Source organism: Bos grunniens, chromosome 14 (assembly GCF_055505025.1).
Source record: "Bos grunniens cultivar Pamir isolate PY7600 chromosome 14, Bosgru_T2T1.0, whole genome shotgun sequence".
NCBI classification, from domain to species: domain Eukaryota; kingdom Metazoa; phylum Chordata; class Mammalia; order Artiodactyla; family Bovidae; genus Bos; species Bos grunniens.
The window spans coordinates 63,181,130-63,203,227 of record NC_141178.1 but is presented as its reverse complement, the minus strand read 5'-3'; the positions used below and the strand labels follow the sequence as shown (position 1 = coordinate 63,203,227).

General features: G+C 42.4%; 1 protein-coding gene and 1 long non-coding RNA gene across 10 annotated transcripts in view; one reads left to right on the top strand and one right to left on the bottom strand.

Moving 5' to 3' along the window:
- Positions 1-22,098, bottom strand: part of SPIDR (scaffold protein involved in DNA repair) — a 283,594-nt gene that overhangs the window by 74,159 nt on the left and 187,337 nt on the right. The window contains exon 12 of one of the 9 annotated variants that reach the window (XR_015140875.1): positions 18,000-20,503. The exons of the other annotated variants lie outside the window; for them this stretch is intronic. The gene's annotated coding sequence lies outside the window, so the exon portion shown is untranslated. Of the gene's footprint in view, positions 1-17,999; positions 20,504-22,098 lie in introns of those variants that run through there. 9 annotated transcript variants of the gene reach the window in all.
- LOC147359544 (uncharacterized) lies at positions 7,211-14,859 on the top strand. The gene is made up of 2 exons (XR_015140879.1): positions 7,211-7,430; positions 14,456-14,859. It is a non-coding gene; the product is annotated as an uncharacterized LOC147359544 (long non-coding RNA).

Below are 22,098 nucleotides of genomic sequence, written 5' to 3'. Positions count from 1 at the left end.
AATGAGCCCGAATGTGTCCAATGAAAAATATTTTATTTCTTTTCCAAATTTGTTGCTGTAATTTAGTTAATAAATTAAATATGGTAGTTTTATTTTCAGACAAAACCGCAGTTTTAATATGTGGAAACAACCCGACAATATACTGAGAATCAGAATAAAGGTTAAATTCCTCATCTGCAAACATAGCAAAAGCCTCTATGACTGCTATTTCAGCGCTTTGAGCTGAAGTTTCCTGTGTTTTTAAAACCTTTTGGTGATTTTTAGTAACTATGGAGGCTTTACCGTTTGCTGACCCATCAGTAAAAACTATCTGAGCATTTAGAATAGGAGATTGTTTACATCTGACAGGAAAAATAACTGGATGTCTGGATATAAAATTCAGCAAAACATGTGAAGGTAAATGATGCAAAAATTTTGACCAAAATAGTTTCCTATAGCAATCTGCCAATTTTCAAACATTAGAAGAGCATCAAGTTGTTCCTTATTATATGGAATTACAATTTCTGATGGCTCTTTACCAAATAATTCAATGTTCCGCTTTTTTCCTTTAATATCAAAGTATCTATCAATCCCGGATAAGAAGCCACTACATTTTTAGTTTGAGTGGGAAGATGGACCCACTCTAGGGGGCCGTTTTGCTATAAAACCAATTTTTTGTCTGGCCACCCCAATTACACCTATGGGGGTTTTACGGCAAAGGAATTATCAAGCAGTTGTCAATTTAATTTTTAAAATTTACATTTTAACAATGTAAATTTAGAGATATGTTAATTTAGGTCTAATGTTTAGTTTAGGTCTCTATAAATTTAAATAATAAATGTATAACCTCCTTATCTCATTTTGATATACAGATATACCTAAATGCAAAATGTATGTATATATGGCAACAAGTATAGACTTATTGACATAATATACTTGAATTAATCTTTATAATTAATGTTAATTAATATATATTACAGCAATACAACACGTACACAGCTAATACCAACCAACACAAACCAATGTACTGAAACAATACATGTCACACATATATAATTATACAGTATACAGAACATATATCATCACAGCACATCAATCCATACCAATTAATATCAGCCACACACATTATATTACTGCAATATGCATATATAGTATACATACTAATTTATATACAAATTAAGTATAGATCTATAAATAGAATTAGGTATACCTTTATTATATTTTATTTATACCCATATCTAATTAGGCAAACTGTAATTAGGCAAATATATTTATATTACATATTTATAACAATATATAAAGTATTGTTAATTGTACCTCCTGTTGATAACTAAGAAATTGAGAAAACCCTTCTCTGAGTATCTCCTATTTGAGACAGCACGTCTCTCCCCCATAGGGTAAAGGGCAGCGTAGGAACTACATAGGGTTGGAAAGTTCCACAGGTATCCTCAAACTGCCAATCTAACATTTTTGAACTTTTAACGACTGTGGGGGCTTGAGGGCAAATGAAACAAAATTTGACCCCTGAAATCTATCAGGGCAACTTGCCAATCATCACTATTTTGTAGAAGACTTGCAGTTGATCCTTATTGAATGGAATTACTATATTTGCTACTCTTTTTTTTTTTTTTCTCTAAAAAGTTCCACACTTCTTTTTTCCTCCTTATATAATTAATTGTGCCACTGAGCTAGGATAAGATAAAACTATTTTTCTTGGGATCACTGGTAGATGGAACCAATGGGCCTTTTTGTCACAAGCACCCTGTAGGTGTATGTTTTGTTGGAAGAATAATTTAATCTCATCTTTTGGTAGTATTAATCCTAATTAACTGATCATTTAAAGTCTCATCTACTTTAACAAGAGCCAACTCTGTCTCACTAGTCAACTTAGAACTGGAATTAGGGTCACTTTTTAAGCAATTAAACAAAGGCTTTAAATCTGCAGTAGTCAGTTTTAAATGTGGGCATATCCAATTAATGTCCCCTAATAATTTTTGGAAATCATTTAAAGTTAGTAAACAATCTCTCCGCAGCCTCAAAGGGGCATTACCAGTTTTTAAAAGTTTTGGCAGACCTAAATATGAGAAGCAAGTAAAGAGGTGTTGCACAACATGTTTATAAGCTTCTCCAGTTATCGTTTTGTAACCTAAATCTGGTCTATAGCTTTTTAGATGACAAGCAACCATCTAATATTTGCTTGAATACTTCCAGCAACGGGGAACTCACTACTCTTCAAGGTTTTAAACTCTCCCTCACCTTTTTCTCTACAGCATTCCCACCCCGCATACCAGTTTCTCTGATCTCAACTCATTTTTAGTAGTATGTGTTGGCCAGGAGCTGGGTCAGTCTTTCCCAGCAATGTTAAGAGACGTCTGTTCCTGTGTCTAATAGCCCTGACATTTTATTTTCTTGAATTAAAAGATCTTTTAAAGGCCTTGGAGCTGTAATTTCCTGCACCCAAAAGGCTGGATCACTAGATCTAAACGCTCTGTGGCTCTTAGCTTGAGAAGTCAAGTTTTTTCCTGCCTGATAAGGTAAAAGCAAAAACTGTGTTATTCTTTGACCTTTATTAATTTGCACAGTTTTGGTAAGCGGCGAGATCAAAACTATAATTTCTCCAATATAATCAGAATCTACCACACCATATACCACCGAAATTTCTTGAAAAGAAAGCGAGCTACACCCTAGCACAAGTCCTATAATGCCCTCAAGAAGAGGGGCCAGCCACTCCCCTTGGAATCGGAGCAACCGGCATATCAGGGGTTAATATTGTTGCTATATCCCTTTACCGTCCGCTTTTTTCTTAGCCTGGGTGAAGGAGCACTGCATATTGTGCACGCAGTCTGTTTTAAAATCTCCACTGTTCAAAAACCTTCTTATCTTCCTCAGGCTTAGGCAACACTTTGAGAGGCTTTGGGGGCAAAGTGGGGAACTCTTGGGCCCTGGAAGGCGCAAACGGAGGCGGCAGCAATGGCCTTAAATCAGAAAGTGGTGGATAAGTTGTTTTTTTTTTTTTAAGGTTTGCGCAGAGGGGGTGGGGGGGAGGGGGAGCTCGCCAGGGCACCTGGTCACAGCGTCTCTTACAGTCTCTCTCTTCCTCTCTTCCTGCTTTTCTCACTTTTTTCTCCCCCTTCATTTTTCGCTACCCTTCTCTTTCCTTCGTTTCTTTCCCTTTACCCTCTTTCTCTCTTTTTCTTCCCTCCTCCCTCTCTTTCTCTCTGTATCTCTTTTTCTAACTTCCTTTCTTCCTTTCTCAATCTTGCTGCATTCCCTGATTCCTTCCTTCTCTGTTCCTCCTTCCTTTTCACTCTTTAGCTTTTTCTCTATCTTTAGATCTTTCTCTATTTTTTCTTTTTTTTTTTTTTTTTTTTACTTTTTTTTTTTTTTTCTCTTTTTATTTATTTATTTTTTTTGCTTGGGTGAGGCCCCCCTGAGGGGGTTTTCTTCAAGGAGCAGGCTCTGTATATTGTGTGTTTTTTTTTTTTTTTTTTTAAAGCTCCTTTGTTTAAAAGAAATCTTTTTTATCTTTTTCAGCTTTAGGCAATGCTCTGGGAGACTTTGGATGTAAACTGGGGAATTCTTAGGCCCTGGGAGGTGCAAGCGGAGGTGGAGTAGTCGCCTTAAATCAGAAATTGTTGGATAAATTTTTAAAGGTTTGTGTAGAGGGGGAGGGGGCTCGCCAGGGCGCCCGGCCGCAGCGTCCTGTAAGCCCTCTCCTTCCTCCGGAGGTAGAGCACAGTCTCCCTCCTTTTCTTCGTCAATGGCAGAAAATATGATCTGCGCAGAAGGTGGAGACCCACTACCATCCACCGCTGTAGCCTCTCCCATAGGCTATCCCACAGCCTCATGACGAGGGTCCAGAACATTTTTAATCATATTTATAGGATACGTTTTTAGTTGTTTTTTACCTTCACCCAAGTATCTAAATTAACAGTAGCCTCTTTAACAGTTTCAAGATTACTTGTATAAAGAGTTGTCATTCTTAGTTTCATGTTACCCATGTCAGAAAATTAAGTATAATAGAAGATAAAGCTTTTAGCTTTTAAAAGATCAGGCTTTTCTTTGGCCTTTTAACTCTAGAAACCGTTTTCTCTCTCTAAGTCTAACTCTTTTAACACTTTCAACACTTCCCACTCCTCTCGCCCTGTCTATCCTACAGGGGGGTCCGCGGCACCCTTGAGTGGGGTCCTAGCCGTCCCGAACCCTGGAAGAACAATAGGGCTGGTGACCCAGATTGTCCCGGGGGAGGAACAGTAGGCTGATGGCCCAAACTGTTCCGAGGGAGGAGCAGTAGGGCTGGTGACCCAAACTGCTCCGTGGGGGAACAAGAGGGCTGGTCACCCAGTTGTTCCGAGAACGGGGAGCAATAGGGCTGATGGCTCTGATTGCTTTGGGGAGCTTACCTTCGAAAGTCCCTGTTCGGGCGCCACCTGCCGAGGACCAGCCCCGGCTGAACCAGGGTATTCGAAGGAGAGACGGCGTAGGCGAAGATCAGGAAACAATTGCTTAATTAAACGTTAATTAAGGATATAAAGAGTAATAGAATGAGGATAGCTCAGTAGGAAAATTCAGTGGAGAAAAGAGGCTGAGATAAGGATAGCTCAGTGAGGAAATTCAGCGTAGAAAAGAGGCTGAATAATTCAGCCAGAAGGTAAGAGAAAGAACGACATGGTGAGACCAAGTTTCGGTGAACAAGGCCCACACTTTATTTTTCAAAGTAGTTTTTATACCTTAAGTTATGCACAGAGGATAATGGGGGAAGGGGTAGAGTCAGGCAGCAAGCCAGGCTTTCTTCCTGCAAACTTAGCATATGCAAAAGTTAGGTGATTTGCATCATCTTCTGGCCCGGAGGCCTGTTAACATTTTAAGACCTTTTCTTCAGAAAACTTATTTTTCTCTAAAGGTGATTGGTCAGGAGCCACCCTCCAAAAGCATTAGATAAAGTTGCATTCCTACAGAGCAAAGGTGTGGTGGGCTATAACAAGAAAAAGAATTAACTCAAGGGTCCCAGGTTACAAACATTAAAGCTACTATTTACACCAATTATATTAATCAATACACTGCCAGGGACACAGCAGGTAAGGGATATGGAAACTTAGCAGCAAACATTGGCCCAACAAGTGAAAATCCCTTCACCAATACAATTTCTAATCAATCTTTTAACTACTCAAAAGAATCTGTGTTTAGACAGTTTAGGACATCTCCTGCCTCTCACAGTTGGGAGGCTCCGAACAATCACATGAGGCCGGAAAAACCTATTCAGGCAGGCTAGAGGATTTCCAAAGGAGTTTGTAGGTTAAACACTGTCACACCCAGGAATTATTAACTGGAGCTGTAAGCTAACTTTTTTCAGAGAGGTAGTGGGGGACAGCCCCCCGTAAAGTCAGAGGTGTAGGTGAAAGCACAAAGCAGAAAGTAGGCAGACTCTGGTTTGGGGGGTAGATTGCTCAAGAATTTCCAGGGAGACTCCTGAGGCTTGATCCCGCCTTTGCGTATGCCAAGCCTCCTTCCTCATGACCTTTGTCATGGGTGGAGTTCCTCACGCTGGCTACCTGCAGTGATAGAATTCCAGTTGAGCTATTCCAGATCCTGAAAAGTGCTGCACTCAATATGCAATATGCACTCAATATGCAATATGCCGGCTCCCGGCACTGTAGGTCCTCAACCAAGTTCCCTCTTTCCTCCTTGAGTACAGAGCGAAAGTGAAATGTTGCACAAAGGAAGCAACAATAATAACAGTGTGCTGACATTCTTTGGGCTAAGAAAACAAGTGTTTTATGATTTCAGCTTGAAAGAAGTACCATAAAAACAGAGAATATACAAAATGATTACACGGTGAACAGAATTAGAATAATTTTTCTATTGCTGGAAATTTTCTATAGATGTCACCATGTTGCTTTTATGGTTTAAAAGTACACAAAAAATATTAATGGACCAGGCTGTTCCTTCCATGGTTATGTTACTTCATGCACAAGATGGGCTGTGAGCACAAGCAATGCAGTGTGCAATGTTGAGCAACGCTGCTCCCAGAGCAGTCCTGCCAAGCCTGGCCCACGCCTGGGCACCACGTGTGACCTCCCCAAGTTCAGAGCAGGTAGAACGCTGCTATCTGTTTGACATAAAGATAGGATGGTCTTTCCATTCGGTACTTGACTATCAGCAGAATCAATCACAGTACAGGACATGTCATAATTAAATTAAAACATAATCATTTTTTATGGGCTGTAATGCAAAAAGTTGTGAAAAAACATTTCCTAACTCCCCTGTCATTTTTCTAAAAATAGTCCATTCCAAAGGGTTTAACGCAAAATATGTTCTGTTTGGGTGTTGGGGCGCGGGATGTGTGTGCAGAATTCTCTTTTACATCTGTGACTCCTGCAAAAATATCTGGCAGTACATTCAGTTCTGTGTCTTAAAACCTCACAGGGACAATTTAAAAATAATATTATAAATGCTCATGGTTATCATCACTTAACTAATCTAAAGCAATGAAACATTTGGCTCTTCAGTTTTCTCAGATCATCCGGAGGTAACGGCTGAATCCTGGATGCTGGTCTCACTGAAAGACTTAAGTTTGTCAGGGGGTAAATTTCACATAAATCAAGGAGCTGTATTTTACTGGCCTTCCAGAAAGCAAAGGACAATTATAAATGAAAACCGTATGTTGATTCTCTGAATTTTACATGAGTTGTGAACTCTGAAAAATCTAATAAGAATTCTTCATCTGCCCTTCAATCCTTTTCCAAATGTTAGGAATAGATAAATCTAAACTTGTTTTTGAGATACAAATTTCCTCTTTCACCATTTGCCCTGATATGTCTAATGTGATGACTCCTGAATCCAGTGCTTCTGGGCTACTTTTCAGTTTTACAGTATACATTAATATTTGTGAAGTTATTAAATCCATTAATACATGAAATATGTAATTATGAGGAAGTAAGACCCATGTGATTATGGACAAAAGCCTAAATTCTTACTTCTGTTTGTACAAGTGCAATACTGATTTTCCCTAAAATCTACTGTAATGACAAGTTTGCAGCCTGAAGTCCCCACTGTTTCAAGGCCAGCAGAGGCTGCAGGGAATAGCAGACTTGGAGGGGGAGGGCCCACCTCCCCTGCCTCAGCCACCCACCACCCCACCACGGGGTTGGTTGGATGCTTGCTCTAACCTCTGCCCAGCCCTGAAGGAGGCACCTGACTTCCTGCTTTGTTGCTTTTGAGCCCACAGGAAAGTCAGTAGGTCTGGGCTACACCCCTGTAAGGACGAGTCGTGTCAGACTGGCTGCAGGTTCACCTGGGCTCAGGGGCGCAGGTTTGTGACCGACAAGGAGGATGTAGAGAGCACAAACTGCCACCACTCCACATGACTCCGCACCCGACTCCGCACTGGTGCGTGAGGCTGGACGAGGGCATGGCTGGTGGACCTGAGGCCCAGACCGAGAGTGGACCAGGTGAGTCTGTGCATCGTTTCCCCCAGCCCCGGGAGGCTGCTCGGACTGCTATGATTAGGTGAGGCCGCGCTCTCGCACTCGGCCGGGTGGACCCGGAAGCTCGTGATGCACCTCAGCACCCACAGGACAACGTGAAGCCTCCACCCCCACTGCTTGCCCAGGGCTGAGGCCAAGGGAGCGCCAGGGCTGGCCGCTGAAGGTGAGACTGGAATCACACCCTGCTTCCCACTCCCCACTGCTTCACTCAGAATTCACATTAACAAAGCTTTCACCCATAATTTGATTAACATGTTTTCCTAGTGCTTACTATTCTCCTGTGTTCATTCTCTCACTTGTAAATCATAAATCCTGGTATAAAGGTTTCATGTTTTTACTTACTTTGGCTCACAAGTTTGCTATACTACCTCTATCACTCTGTAATTCATCACATCTGAAGGCCAAGTACACAGAGATCCCAACATTCCTAAAGTCGGGTCATTTAGCATGTGACAGGAGCTATTGTATCTGAAAATTAATATATTAACCATTACACACTTTAATTTCACATATTTTTTTGTATGTAGTTCAAAGCATATACTTATGTCTTCAACTGTTATTGTGACAAGAAATGTTAACCATTGCATAATTTTTACAGGTCACTAATAGCTAGATGGAAATAAATGTCTATATATATTCAATTCTATGTAGAGAACTGGAAATGGGAAATAAAAAGCATTTTGAATGGAGAGTGTTTATTGGAGAAGGAAATGGCAACCCACTCCAGTATTCTTGCCTGGAGAATCCCCATGGACACTGGACCCTGGGTCGCTGAGTCAGACATGACTGAAGCAACTTAGCAGCAGCAGCAGCATTGAATTCTTGTGCTGCTTGTTTTGGGGGATTAACGGATAAGCCAATTTAGCTAGCATTCCAAAGTTGCCAAATATCTGTGGGGCTCAGCTCCTTGATGGATCGGTCTCACTAGAGGCGAGAAAGTACGTTCTTTCAAACCTGATTTATCAGCAGAAGTGAGCTTCTTCAGCATGTGAAATGATGACGTCTTGAAAACACAGGGGCTGAGGTTTCTCCTCTGACAGGGGCAGCAGCTGCTGGAGGAGATGCAGGCCCCTCTCACAATCCAGACTTGTCCTTGGCTCCTCCTCATGTGCCTCTCTTGCCCAGAGCAGACTCTGACAGGGTCAGAGACCTGGTAGCTACACTGGTCAGGGTGGGGCTTCCCTTGTAGCTCAGTTGGTAAAGAATCTGCCTGCAATGCAGGAGACCTAGGTTCGATCCCTGGGTTGGGAAGATCCCCTAGAGAAGGAAATGGCAACCTACTCCAGTATTCTTGCCTGGAGAATGCCATGGACAAAGGAGCCTGGCAGGCTACAGCCCATGGGGTCACAAGAGTCGGACATGACTTAGTGAATGAAACTACCACCACCATTGTCAGGGTGGTGCCAGGGGCTGGACTGTCATTCGCCTCACTGGGTTGTTCAGGGGATTAAACGAGGTAGCAGAGGTGAGGAACCTGCTTACAGTGGGGCTTCGCTGTGTTCTCACTTGTGGAGCAGAGTCAGTGAGGATGGTATTTCAGGCTCTTACCATTATTCACCTCAGCCTTTGAGGTGTGAAAGCACCTCTGGACAAGAATGCCAGAGAACAGAACAGATAGGCTGGTCCCAATAAAACTTTATTTACAAAGAGGTGGCAGGATGAATTCAGCCCACATTTATTTCCATCTAGCTATTAATGATCTCTAACAAGTTAAACTCCGCCTTCAGTCAGAGTTTGGCCCATGAAAAGCTACAGCGATACAAACAGCTGTGTTTAACTTATCCAGAAATGACTGGGTAAATAACTCTCTCCCCCAATAAGATGATGATTCCTTGCTGTGGGAAGAGGGAAAACCACTCTCTCCACCCAGTTTCTCTAACACCAATGGGAAATGTCTGCGCTCTCCTCACAGGCGTCAGCCCAGAGAGCACGATCTATGAAGGACGGCTGGCTTCACAGGAGAGCTATCTGTATTTTCTGTTTTCAAGGGTGATTTGAACAGCTCCCAGGGACTTCCTGTGTTTTCACGGAACCACTCTAAATCACATCCCATGACAGACGACAGGGTGAGCTCATGTAAACACGGTCGTGGCATCATGAGTAACAAAATCTCTTTCCACCAGAGGCCCTTTATCCTGCGTAAGAGACCTGTGCACTAATAGCAGCCCCCGCTTCAGTTAACCAGCTACAGCTGACTGGAGGCTATAAAAAGAACTAACGAAAACATGAACACTGCCTCTCACCCCACTTGAGCCAGTGTGTCAAGGCTGCTCAGCCCTTTCCAAACACTCTGTGAATGAAGCGGCTGAGCTTGGTTCTCCCAGTTGTTTACTGAACAGTGTGTGCAGGAACCACTGAGCAGAGGTGGGGAGGGGAGGAACCACAAGATCCATTAGCACATGGGGCCAACATTCCGCCTGATCCCAGATTTAGTTCTATAACATACAGGGGGCAGAGAAAACCTTCAAAAGCAGAGCCAGAGCACTCTGAGCAATTTTTTAAGCACACATACACACTTTGAGTACTTAGGTTTATGTTATGAAAAATTGATCATTAAATCTGGGATAAATTAATGCCTTATCAGATATTCTGAGCCTCATGGCTCAGCTGGTAAAGAACCTGTCTACCAATGCAGAAGATGTAAGAGACAATTGTTCAATCCCTGGGTTGGGGAGATCCCCTGCAGAAGGAAATGGCGGCCCACTCCAGTATTCTTGCCTGGAAAATTCCATGGACAGAGGAGCCTGGCAACCACAGACCACTGGGTCGCAAAGAGTCAGACACTATTGAGCGACTAACCATCTCATCCTCTGTTGTTCCCTTCTTTTTCTGGCCTCAGTCTTTCCCAGCATCAGGGTCTTTTCCAATGAGTCGGCTCTTCGCATCAGGGCGAAAGTATTGGAGTTTCAGCTTCAGAATCAGTCCTTTCATTGAATATTCAGGGTTGATTTTCTGTAGGATTGACTGGTTTGATCTTGATGTCCAAGGGACTCTCAAGTCTTCTCCAGAACCACAGTTTGAAAGCATCAATTTTTCAGTGATCAGGCTTCTTTATGGTCCAACTCTGATATCCATACATGTCTACTGGAAAAACCATAGCTGTGACTCTGATATCTCTGCTGTCTAGGTTGGTCATAGCTTTTCTTCCAAGGAGCAAGTGTCTTAATTTTGTGGCTGCAATCACCATCCACAGTGATTTTGGAGTCCAAGAAAATAAAATCTGTCACTGTTTTCATTTTTCCTCCAACTATTTGCTATGAAGTGATGGGACTGGATACCATGATCTTAGTTTTTTGAATGTTGGGTTTTAAGCCAGCTTTCATGTATTTTAAAAAATAATACCTCATGTAGAGTAACAAATTGCTTCTCAAGTAATTATAAAAAGGCAACACATTTATTTATATTCTTTTTGCATAATAAGTACTAGTGTGTTTTGAAAGTTTATATTCACAAAATTAAATTATGAAAAAATATAGCTTCATAAAGAGAAATTAACACCTGTTAAACTTCAGAAATGTTCACTGCACAGCCTATCATCCTTGGTGGTATTCTATTACAGTTTGTGTTAATGTATGCACCCAAAGGGAAAAACCAGTAATTCAAGTGATTCAGATTTCAAATAAATTCAGTTTAGGTTTCCTTCAAGACTAAATAAAGCAATTAAATTGTTTTAGTTGAACTGGATGATAAGAAAAGACGTCATGGATAGATAGATCTCAGCTGTAGAAGATAAAAGGAAGATATCTTACTAATTTAAAAAACCCAGCTGAACCAATCAACTGGAAATGACACATGGGAGGAATTCTGATTCAAACACAAATCACAGATATAAAAGTGTGTAACTCCGTCACCTGGCACTCTCCACGTTAGGACTTGCTTGTGACAGGAAGGCCCACTGAAGCCTCAAGGAGTCTTCTGAGGACTTGCACACACTGCAGATGCTTAGCTGCCCCGTGGACCATGCATGGCGCTGCCTACTTCAAGCACACAGCCTCCTGGCACCAAGTGTGTACATAGGTGCCCCGACACACACAGGACATTCTCACCTTAGAGTCTCCAACCCCCACATGGGGTCGATGCCCATCCAGGGCGAATCTGGGCACAGAGGTGACTTGTGCAAGCTTCTTTTCTGTTAATGCCATTTTTTGCACTGCAGGGTATTGCACCACAAGAGGCTCATGAAGATCTGCTCACTGACCACTCCTCTACACCATGGGTCCATCATCCCCCTGACCCTCTGCTAACTGACCATTCCTCTGCAGCATGGGTCCATCTTCCCCCTGACCTTCTGCTAACTGGCCACTCCTCTGCAGCACAGGTCCATCATCCGCCTGACCTTCTGATAACTGACCACTTCTCTGCAGCACGGGTCCATCTTCCCCCTGACCTTCTGCTAACTGACCACTCCTCTGCAGCATGAGTCCATCATCCCCCTGACCTTCTGCTAACTGACCACTCCTCTGCACCATGAGTCCGTCGTCCCCCCGATCTTCTAAAGGAAGACAGAGGGTCTTCTGATGGCCAGAGTAACGCCTTCTCAGCATACAAGCATGTTTGTGGGGAAAGAATCCTAACTCTGTACTTTCCACACAGAAATGAACATGAATAATAAATGACATCAAAGATAACCAACTCAGAAATCTGACTCACATATCACTTTGCTCTGAGCCTATAAAAGTCACAAGCACTCTTGGTCCAGACTCCCTCCAATACCAATGGAGGAAACAGTGAATGCTCTAGCTTTGTCATTATCCAACAGGAATTAAAACATAAAGCTAGTTTTTAAAAATTACTGACAGGGTGCATGCACCCTGACATGATGTGCTCATCATGGCTCTTCCTCCCCAAACCCATACTGGCCTAAACATCAAGAGGACACAAAACAAGGGATATTCTACAAAACACCTAGCCAGTAATCCTCACAACTAGCAAGGTTATCATAAGAAAGCAGATCTATGACACTGACAGTCTGGAGTAGCCTAAGAAGACATATCAGCTAAATGTAGTATGGTCTGTGGATGGAATCCTAGACCAGAAAAAGGACATTAGGGAAAATCTGAGGAAATCTAGTAAAGTATAAGTTTCAGTTAATAATAACAGAATCACTATTGATTCAATAACAATGAGATTGCATGATAATAGTATGATATTAAAAATAGCCTGAAACTTATATAAACTTTTATAATATTGTAAATCAACTATAGTTCAATTTTAAAAAAAATAGAGGAAGCTGTATATGGGATACGTGGGACCTCTCTTTGCAAATCTAAAACTATTTTAAAAGAAAAACTGTATTAAAATCAATTTTAAGAAAAGCAAAGCTAAGTGCATGCTTGTAAACTCCCATTACAGAGAATATTATTGCAGAGAAGGATCAAGTAGAATAGAAGCAGTTCCATAACCTGGTGACTCAAAGCAATTATTTTAATAATCTGGTTACAATACCTTCTCTACTAAGAAACACGATGTTAGTAACTTCTCAGATTCCTAACCTTAAAATGTATAATCCAAAAAAAGTTGGATTAGGCTGTGCAAAAAAGCATCTGACAAGATCCAACACTCTTTCATGATAAAGATATTCAACAAACTAGGAACCGAAGGGAACTTCCTCAACCTGACGTAGGACATATATGAATAATCCACAGCCAACATCAGACTCAATGGTGAAAGATCAAAGTTCCCCCTAAGATCAGGAACAAAGTGAAAATACTTTTTCTTGCTACTTCCTTTTAACTGTTGTATTGGAAACTGCACCCAGAGCAATTAGGTAAAAATAATTAACAAATGACAAATATACTAGAAAGGAAGACGTAAAACTAGTCTTCAGACTAGTTACAAAAGTTGTTATTAAAAGAAAGACAGTAACATGTGTTAGGGAGGGTGTGGAGAAATCACAGGCCTGATACAGGAATATGAAATGGTGCGTCTCTGGTAGCTCCTCAGAGAATTAAACACAGAAATACCATACAGCCCAGCAATACTACTCCTGGGCATATGCCCAAGAAAAATGAAAATATCTGTTCCCAAAGACTTCTAGAAAGATGTTCACTGAGCATCATCCATAACAGCCCGAAGTGGAAACAACCCAAATGTAAATCAGCTGATGAGTGGGTAAATACAAATGTGATGCATCTATACACTGGAATATTATTCAGCCATAAGGACAGAAGGCTCCAACATGGACAAACTCTGAAAACATGATGCTGAGTAAAAGACACCAGGCACAGAAGTCCACACGCTGTTAGGACTCCATTTACAGGAAATGTCCAGGACGGGTGGAGACGTAGAGACAGAAAGCAGGGCTGTGGCTGCCAGGGGCCGGGGGTGGGGGAGGCTTATAAGAGGGACTGATAATGGGCGCAGGATATGCTGGAACCAAATAGAAGTGGTGGCTGCATGACACTGTGATGAACTAAGTATCATTGAGCTGCATGCTTTAAAATGGTTAGTTTTATGTGAATTTCACCTCAATCTAAAAAAAATTTTTTTTAAAGAAAAGGTGACATGGACACATAGAATCCATGTGTTCTAACAGGCATTCAGGGAACTGGTCCCACTATGGACAATTCCTCCCCAGGCAGTGATGGAAACAGCCCCTCCTCGTGTAAACTTCCAGGCGGCCTGAGAGCCCCTGAGAGGGGCTTCACTGCCACACCTCAGTCCCAGGTTTGGTCTCTGCTCCACTTTTCATTGACCCGCCCCCACCCCAGAAGAGAGCACCAACTCTTCCTTAGGAAGCACCTGGAAGAAACTCCGAGTTTAAACATAAACAGACTCTGGTAGACTGTCCCCATGTTGGATGACACTAGCTACCAAATATGCTGTAGCCCTGGTACAAAGCATGTCACTGTAGGAATCTCATTCTGGCCTTTTCTGAAGAGAAGATGTTAATGAGCAGAGTAAAAACTGGAATTACTTGCTTTCGAAAGATTTAAAGATAAAATTTTCTAGTGTCTTTGCTGTCACTGCAGTTTTCCACTTTTCTGCAGCTCCCAGACAGACAGGCCTTCGAAGAATGTCTATGGTCTCCAACACACCAGGATCCTACTGCGGCTTCTCTGGGCATACACTCGTGCTGCAGAACCTCCTAGGCCACCTCCCAGTTTTCCAGTTCAGTTGCTCAGTCGTGTCTGACTCTTTGCAACCCCATGGATCGCGGCACGCCAGGCCTCCCTGTCCATCACCAACTCCCAGAGTTCACCCAAACTCATGTGCATCGAGTCGGTGATGCCATCCAGCCATCTCATCCTCTGTCATCTCCTTCTCCTCCTGCCCTCAATCCCTCCCAACATCAGGGTCTTTTCCAATGAGTCAACTCTCTGCATGAGGTGGCCAAAGTATTGGAGTTTCAGCCTCAGCATCATTCCTTCCAATAAACACCAGTTTTCCAAGAGACTGTGTAAGTGGTGTGATGGTCTTGGTCTCTAAGTCATGTTCAACTCTTTCTGATCGCAGGGACTGTAGTCCGCCAGGCTCCTCTGTCCATGGAGTTTTCCAGCAAGAATACTGGAGTGGTTGCCATTTCCTTCTCCAGGGGATCTTCCCTGGAGTATGACCCAGGGATCAAACCCACATCTCCTGCATCTCCTGTTTTGGCAGGCAGATTCTTTGCTGCTGCACCACCAGGGAAGCCCCTGGTTAAGTAGTGAGACGTCGGGAAATGTAGCTCTTCTCTTTCCTCTCCCCTACGTGTAGCCGGCCTGGTCCTTCTGCTCCCTCTATGTTCAGACTCCACCAAGGGGAGAGGAAAGACAGGCCAGGACACAGCCAAAGACCCCACAGAGCAGCGGGCTGACAGTAAGGGCTACTCCAAACCCAGAGACTGGCCCAGCCAGCTGCCCCTGCATGACTCAGACCTTCTCTCTTTCATTCAAGTCATGGGTTCCTTCCTCCTCACTAAGTGTCATTAAAATGTTTTTATCCTTTCATCTTCTACCTGTGGGGGCTTGCTTTTATCTTGATTTCTTAGTTCTGCACTAATTGTAACAAATGCTTTAAAACCTTCAGTCATTTGCAACAGGTTTTGTTTTTTTTTCTCCTCTTGATGAACACCCTGGGCCCAGAGCAGCTCTTACTCCTTCCTTGCTTCCTCTCTAGAAGCCCCCCTGCCTGCTGCTTTATACTGAATGACCCCCCTGTAGGGGCCCTGAGTCTTTCCTGAAGCACAGTGTCACTGGCAATTCAGTAAACCACCCACCCTAAGCCTCCTCATAGGTCTCTTTTGAGGAATGACGGCTCCTGTGCTCTGCTGTGCCCACAGCTTGGTTAGTCCTGTGTGAAGACGGTGACACAGCCAACCATACACTGCACCCTCAGCTCCTCTCCCACTACTGTTTCTCCCATCCCCACAGGCTGCCTTCATGGTCCTGTACCAAAACCAATGAGTCACAGTCCTTGACCTCAGATGGTTAAACAGGAGGAGTGAAATTTAAAAACGACATGTATGGGCTGATTTTGAAAGTACTGACAAGTGCCAGTGAATGCACAACACCCGGCCGTTATCCTCACTCTACAACAAGCACTGTCTAGATGCCCCTGTATCCATCCCTCTCTCTTTTTGTATCTGTGCAAATAAACATGAAGGTTCAGAACGTTTTCATCACTGCTAGGCCAGCTGATCCAGAAGAGACCAGGAGTCTTTGTTCACAGTGTCTCTCTCTTCCCAAGAATTGTTTTGGAGGATACGTTTGCTGCAGTTTTCTGTGGCACATGGCGCTCATCAGGCTCAAGCTAATTAGAACTTCAGGGCCAAGAAATGAGCACAACGAGGGCAAGCCTCCCAAGACTGCCAGCTGGCTGCCCCAAGTGCTCTGGATCCAACAGCAGCTGGGAGGCAGGGCGGAACAGGTCCACGTGACACAGGCGAACGGGGGAGAGGGGGCGGCAAGCCTGGCAGCCCAGCTGGAGTGGGAGGTCAAGTCCGGTCTCTCTGATCTCGCCCCTCTGAGCATCTGGCTGCAGAGGCACGTGGGGCTGAGTGTTCGCATCTGCTCCCCTCTCCCCATGCCTCCCACCCCAACGCTGCTGGCTGGCACCTTGTCTCCCACGGCTCTGCTCTGCACTGTCCTCTCAGAGCACACATTCCAGAGCGCTGTCTGGCTCACAGGAAAGTTCTAGCGTGACCACAGCACAGCTCCAGATCAAGCTGCAGGCACGAGAGGGTGGGGGTGCAGACCATCAGAGGTCTCCAGCCTCTTTAAGAACAGAAGTTTCCAGAGAAAGGAGGTCAGGAACAGGCAGAAAATTCCACGGCTTTTATATAGGGCCACCTTGAAATCATTCTTGATCTTGATGGATAACAGGTGCTGGAAAATCACCAAGGTCAGACTAATATGCAAACTCTCAACTATGGATACATGCACCACAGTTGTCTGGCTATTAATTTGGAAAATTACTCTTGCTATCTTCATAAGGTTATGAACATTTTATTTTCCTAAATGTCTGTACTCATATCACTAGGCTGTTGCCATTCCTTTTGATTTTTTCCTTCAAGTGTATCACTGGTTTAATACATAAAAAAAGAATGAGGGAACCTTCATTGCTATTTTATATTATCAATAAGCTCATTAAGCATACATACACACGTTCAAGGCACATGTATGCTGTAAATATAAACAGGATCAATGATATAGGTTGGTATTACACAGTTTAAAGAACATGAACATACTGCTTTCAAATTATTCATAGCTCTGATTCTACTCTGCAACATTTAAAATTGCAACCAGCTACCTGTAATCTGACACTAGACCAATAAAATGATAAAAGCTTAAAAAGGAGATAAAGGGTAGGAAAATGGATCCATTTTGTGCCATCTAGAAGAGGAGAAATGAAACTCACACAAACCATCATAAATGCCAAAAGAGATACATCTAACTGAAAAAATACTCAGGGATATATAACTATAGATATAGTAGGCACAGTATGTGTACCAGGAGGCAATAATAAATATTCCTACACATAATCCTTACCCACAAGGAGCTGACAACCTTCCAGTAAAGACGGACACTTCTATAACTAACTATAATACAAAGGACTACAGCTGTCATAAAGCAAATAGTGTTAAGAGTGTATGCTTGGCACCAGGCATTTTATAAATCTTATCTCACTGAATCTTCAAAACAAATATACATGACTGACAATGACGTTACTAACTGCATGGGGCTGTTAAAAAAAATTAAGAGTTAAGATTATCTACCTACCTATCTTTAACCAAGAAAATATAGCTAGTAGGTTAGCAAAGCTCAGATTCAAACCCACGCCTGCCTACTTCCAAAATTTGCTTTTTTTTTTCATTCTAATACACTGATAAAGAGACTATTTGCATGGCTAAAACCAGGAGAGACTTCGCAGGGCAAGTGGCATACAACCATAGTGAAGTCTGCACAGGCCTCAAAAGACTGAGAAAATGAGTTGGAGATGAGCTACTGTGAAAACACCACAGCATTAAATAACCATTTTGGTTTTTCTGCCTCAAGACAATTAAGAGAGCTTCCAGGGAAATTAAGAAAGAAAAAGAAATAAGATACATCCAGATTGAAAATGAAGAAGTAAAACTGTCTTTATTCAAAGACTACATGATTTTATGTATGAAAAATCCTAAGGAAACCACTAAAAAACTATGACAGCTAACAAATTCAAAAAGACTTCAGAGTATAGGCCAATATATAAAAATCACCTTCATATCTACACATTAGCAATAAACAATCTGAAATTAAGGAAACAACTGCATTTACAATAGTAAAAAAAACAGACAATACTCAGGTATAAATTTAACGGCTGAAAACTATAAAGCACTGCTGAAAGAAATGAAAGATCTAATTGAAAGACATCCCATGTTTATGGATCCAAAGACTAAATACTGATAAGATAGCAATTTTCTTCAAATTGACATACATATTCAACACAATCTCTATCAAAAACCCAGTTGATTTACTGAAAAATAAATAACAATTAACAAGCTGATTCTAAAACTCATATGTAAATATAAAAGACTCAGAATTCTGAACATCATCTTGGAAAAATACAGTTAGAGGACTTATACTTCGTGATTTTGAAACATAATATAAACATAGAGGGAGAAGGTAATGGCACCCCACTCCAGTACTCTTGCCTGGAAAATCCCATGGATGGAGGAGCCTGGTAGGCTGCAGTCCCTGGGGTCGCTAAGAGTCGGGCACGACTGAGCAACTTCACTTTCACTTTTCACTTTCATGCATTGGAGAAGGAAATGGCAACCCACTCCAGTGTTCTTGCCTGGAGAATCCCAGGGATGGGGGAGCCTGGTGGGCTGCTGTCTATGGGGTCGCACAGAGTTGGACACGACTGAAGCGACTTAGCAGCAGCATAAACATAGAGTAACTGAGATCACTGCAGTGCTAGCATAGAGACATGCAGACAGCACAAAGGGCGAGAAATGAGAGTTTAGAAATAAACACTTACATGTACAGTCAACTGATTTTTGCCAAGGGTGCCAAGAAAATTCCATAGACAAAGAGTAGTCATGTTAGCATGACTGTGAGGCTGGACCCCAGCCTCACACCATAAACAAAAATCATTCAAATGGATCACAGACCTAAATGGAAGAGTAAACCTATTAAATCTTAGAAGAAAATACGGAAGTAAACCTTCATAAGCCTAGATTAGGCAACACTTCCTTAGATGCAACACCAAAAGCACAAGCAACCAAACAAACAAGCAAAAAGATAAACTGGACATCACCAAAATTATAAACTTCTGTTTCAAAGAGAGCTATAAAAAAAGTGGGGAAAAAAGCCCACCAGATAATGGCAGAAAATATTTGTGAATCATATATACGAGACTTATATACAGAATAAAGAACTCTTATAATTCAACAAAAAAGGACAAATAACCCAAATAAGAAAGTAGGCAAAGGATTTAAACTAGCATTTCTCCAACTAAGTATACAAATGAGCAAGAAGCATTAAAAGATGCTCAACATTGTTACCCCTTAGGGAAATATAAATCAAAGCTGCAATGAGATACAGCTTCATACCCACTAGGATGGCTGGAAGAAAAACCCGCAATGAGATATGGCTCCGTAACACTAGGATGGCTAGTAGAAAAAAGACCATGACAAGTGTTGAGCATGATGTGGAGGAACTGGAGCCCTCACACAGTGCTGGTAGGAATGTAAAATGCTGCAGTTTCTTTCAGTTCAGTTCAGTTGAGTCTCTCAGTCGTGTCTGACTCTGCGACCCCATGAATCGCAGCACGCCAGGCCTCCCTCTCCATCACCAACTCCCAGAATTCACTCAAGACTCACGTCCATCGAGTCAGTGATGCCATCCAGCCATCTCATCCTCTGTCGTCCCCTTCTCCTCCTGCCCCCAATCCTTCCCAGCATGGGGGTCTTCTCCAATGAGTCAAATCTTCGCATGAGGTGGCCAAAGTATTGGAGTTTCAGCCTCAGCATCAGTCCTTCCAATGAACACCCAGGACTGGTCTCCTTTAGGATGGACTGGTTGGATCTCCTTGCAGTCCAAGGGACTCTCAAGAGTCTTCTCCAGCACCACAGTTCAAAAGCATCAATTCTTCAGTGCTCAGCTTTCTTCACAGTCTAATTCTCACATCCATACGTGACCACTGGAAAAACCATAGCCTTGACTAGAAGGACCCTTTGTTTGCAAAGTAATATCTCTGCTTTTTAATATGCTATCTAGGTTGGTCATAACTTTCCTTCCAAGGAGTAAGTGTCTTTTAATTTCATGGCTGCAATCACCACCTGCAGTGATTTTGGAGTCCCCCAAAATAAAGTCTGACACTGTTTCCACTGTTTACCCATCTATTTCCCATGAAGTGATGGGACCAGATGCCATGATTTTAGTTTTCTGAATGTTGAGCTTTAAGCCAACTTTTTCACTCTCCTCTTTCACTTTCATCAATGAGGCTTTTGAGTTCCTCTTCACTTTCTGCCATAAGGGTGGTGTCCTCTGCATATCTTAGGTTATTGATATTTCTCCTGGCAATCTTGATTCTAGCTTGTGCTTCTTCCAGCCCAGCGTTTCTCATGATGTACTCTGCATAGAAGTTAAACAAACAGGGTGACAATATACAGCCTTGACGTACTCCTTTTCCTCTTTGGAACAAGTCTGTTGTTCCATGTCCAGTTCTAACTGTTGCTTCCTGACCTGCATATAGGTTTCTCAAGAGGCAGGTCAGGTGGTCTGGTATTCCCATCTCTTGAAGAGTTTTCTACAGTTTATTGTAATCCACACAGTCAAAGGCTTTGGCATAGTCAATAAAGCAGAAATAAATGTTTTTCTATGTTATTGATTGTGCCAAAACAGTTTCTTTGGAAAACACTAATTCCTCAGAGAATTTAAAAAAGAGTTACCCTATGACCCAGATATTCCACTCCCAGATATATACTCAAGAAAACTGAAAAATTATGTCCACAGAAAGAACTTGGATTAAAATGTTCATAGCAGCACTATTACAAAACAGACAAATCCATAGAGACAAAAAGTAGATTAATGGCTGCCATGGCTGGGAGAAGGGAAGTTAGCAGCCAATTGGTATGGAGTTTCTTTTTGAGGCAATAAAAATGTTGTAATACTAGAATGTGGTCATGACTGACCAACTCTGCAAACATTAAGTATTGAACTGTATACTGTAAAAGGGTGAATTTTTACAGCATGTGAATTATATAAAAAAGAGGAGATAGAAGTAAGATAGTTCCAATGCTGACACCTCTTCATATGCATTAAGAACAGTAAGACCTAGAGCTGTAATTCCAAGGACACGATGCTGTTTTTACCCTTCACGGTACTCCAGAATGTGAACAGAAGGAAGGGCAGAGAACATAATAAACAGGTCTGGATGTCAGTTAGTAGAATCACCAGTAATAAGACAGGCTGTGAAGGAATCAGGGCTGAATGACCCTGAGATATCACAAGGACCACCAAGAGCTGTTTGAGAGATCAAACAGGCAAAAGGTAGGAGCTAGGAAGCTGAGATTAGAGGCTTTATTTAAGACTCATGAACACAGAGCTAATGATTAAGAGAAGACTTGTATTTACTGAGAGCACAGGTAAGTAAGGAGAACCTGAGGAATGGGCTCTGACATCATTTATGAGGAGACATTAAGAAAATGATGCTCTGCTCTTATATCTTTGCATCACAATAAAAATACTCAAACCATTGAAGAGGAGTGATTCCAATTTTTCTACAATATGAAGAAATAAAGTACAAGTGACAATAACAACCTATGAAAATGTGTTGCTGTGCAGGTCGATCCATACAATCACTGCACAGACTGGTGGAGTGTGGGGGACACAGAAGGGCGCGTGGGGCGGCCTATGTGTCCTGGTGAGGAGGAGCGGTCGTCCTCCCTTTGCGCTCTCTCCCTGCGGACATGCATAATTCGCTATTCTGGAGGAACTCCACGCCACTCTGTCTTGATACACACAAGAAGAAAGAAAACTCGTACCTGTCTTGGGAGCAAGAAACAGAATGCCTGCACTGTAGTTCTCTTGTGCCACTGAATGCTGAGCATTCTCATCCCCGTCTGCATCAATAAGACCTTGCTATCAAAACCTGTCCATGCTCCTTGCATCACACCCTCTTCCGTGCCCAGGGAGCTAGCTTCCACCCTCCTCCCACCCCCTCGGTA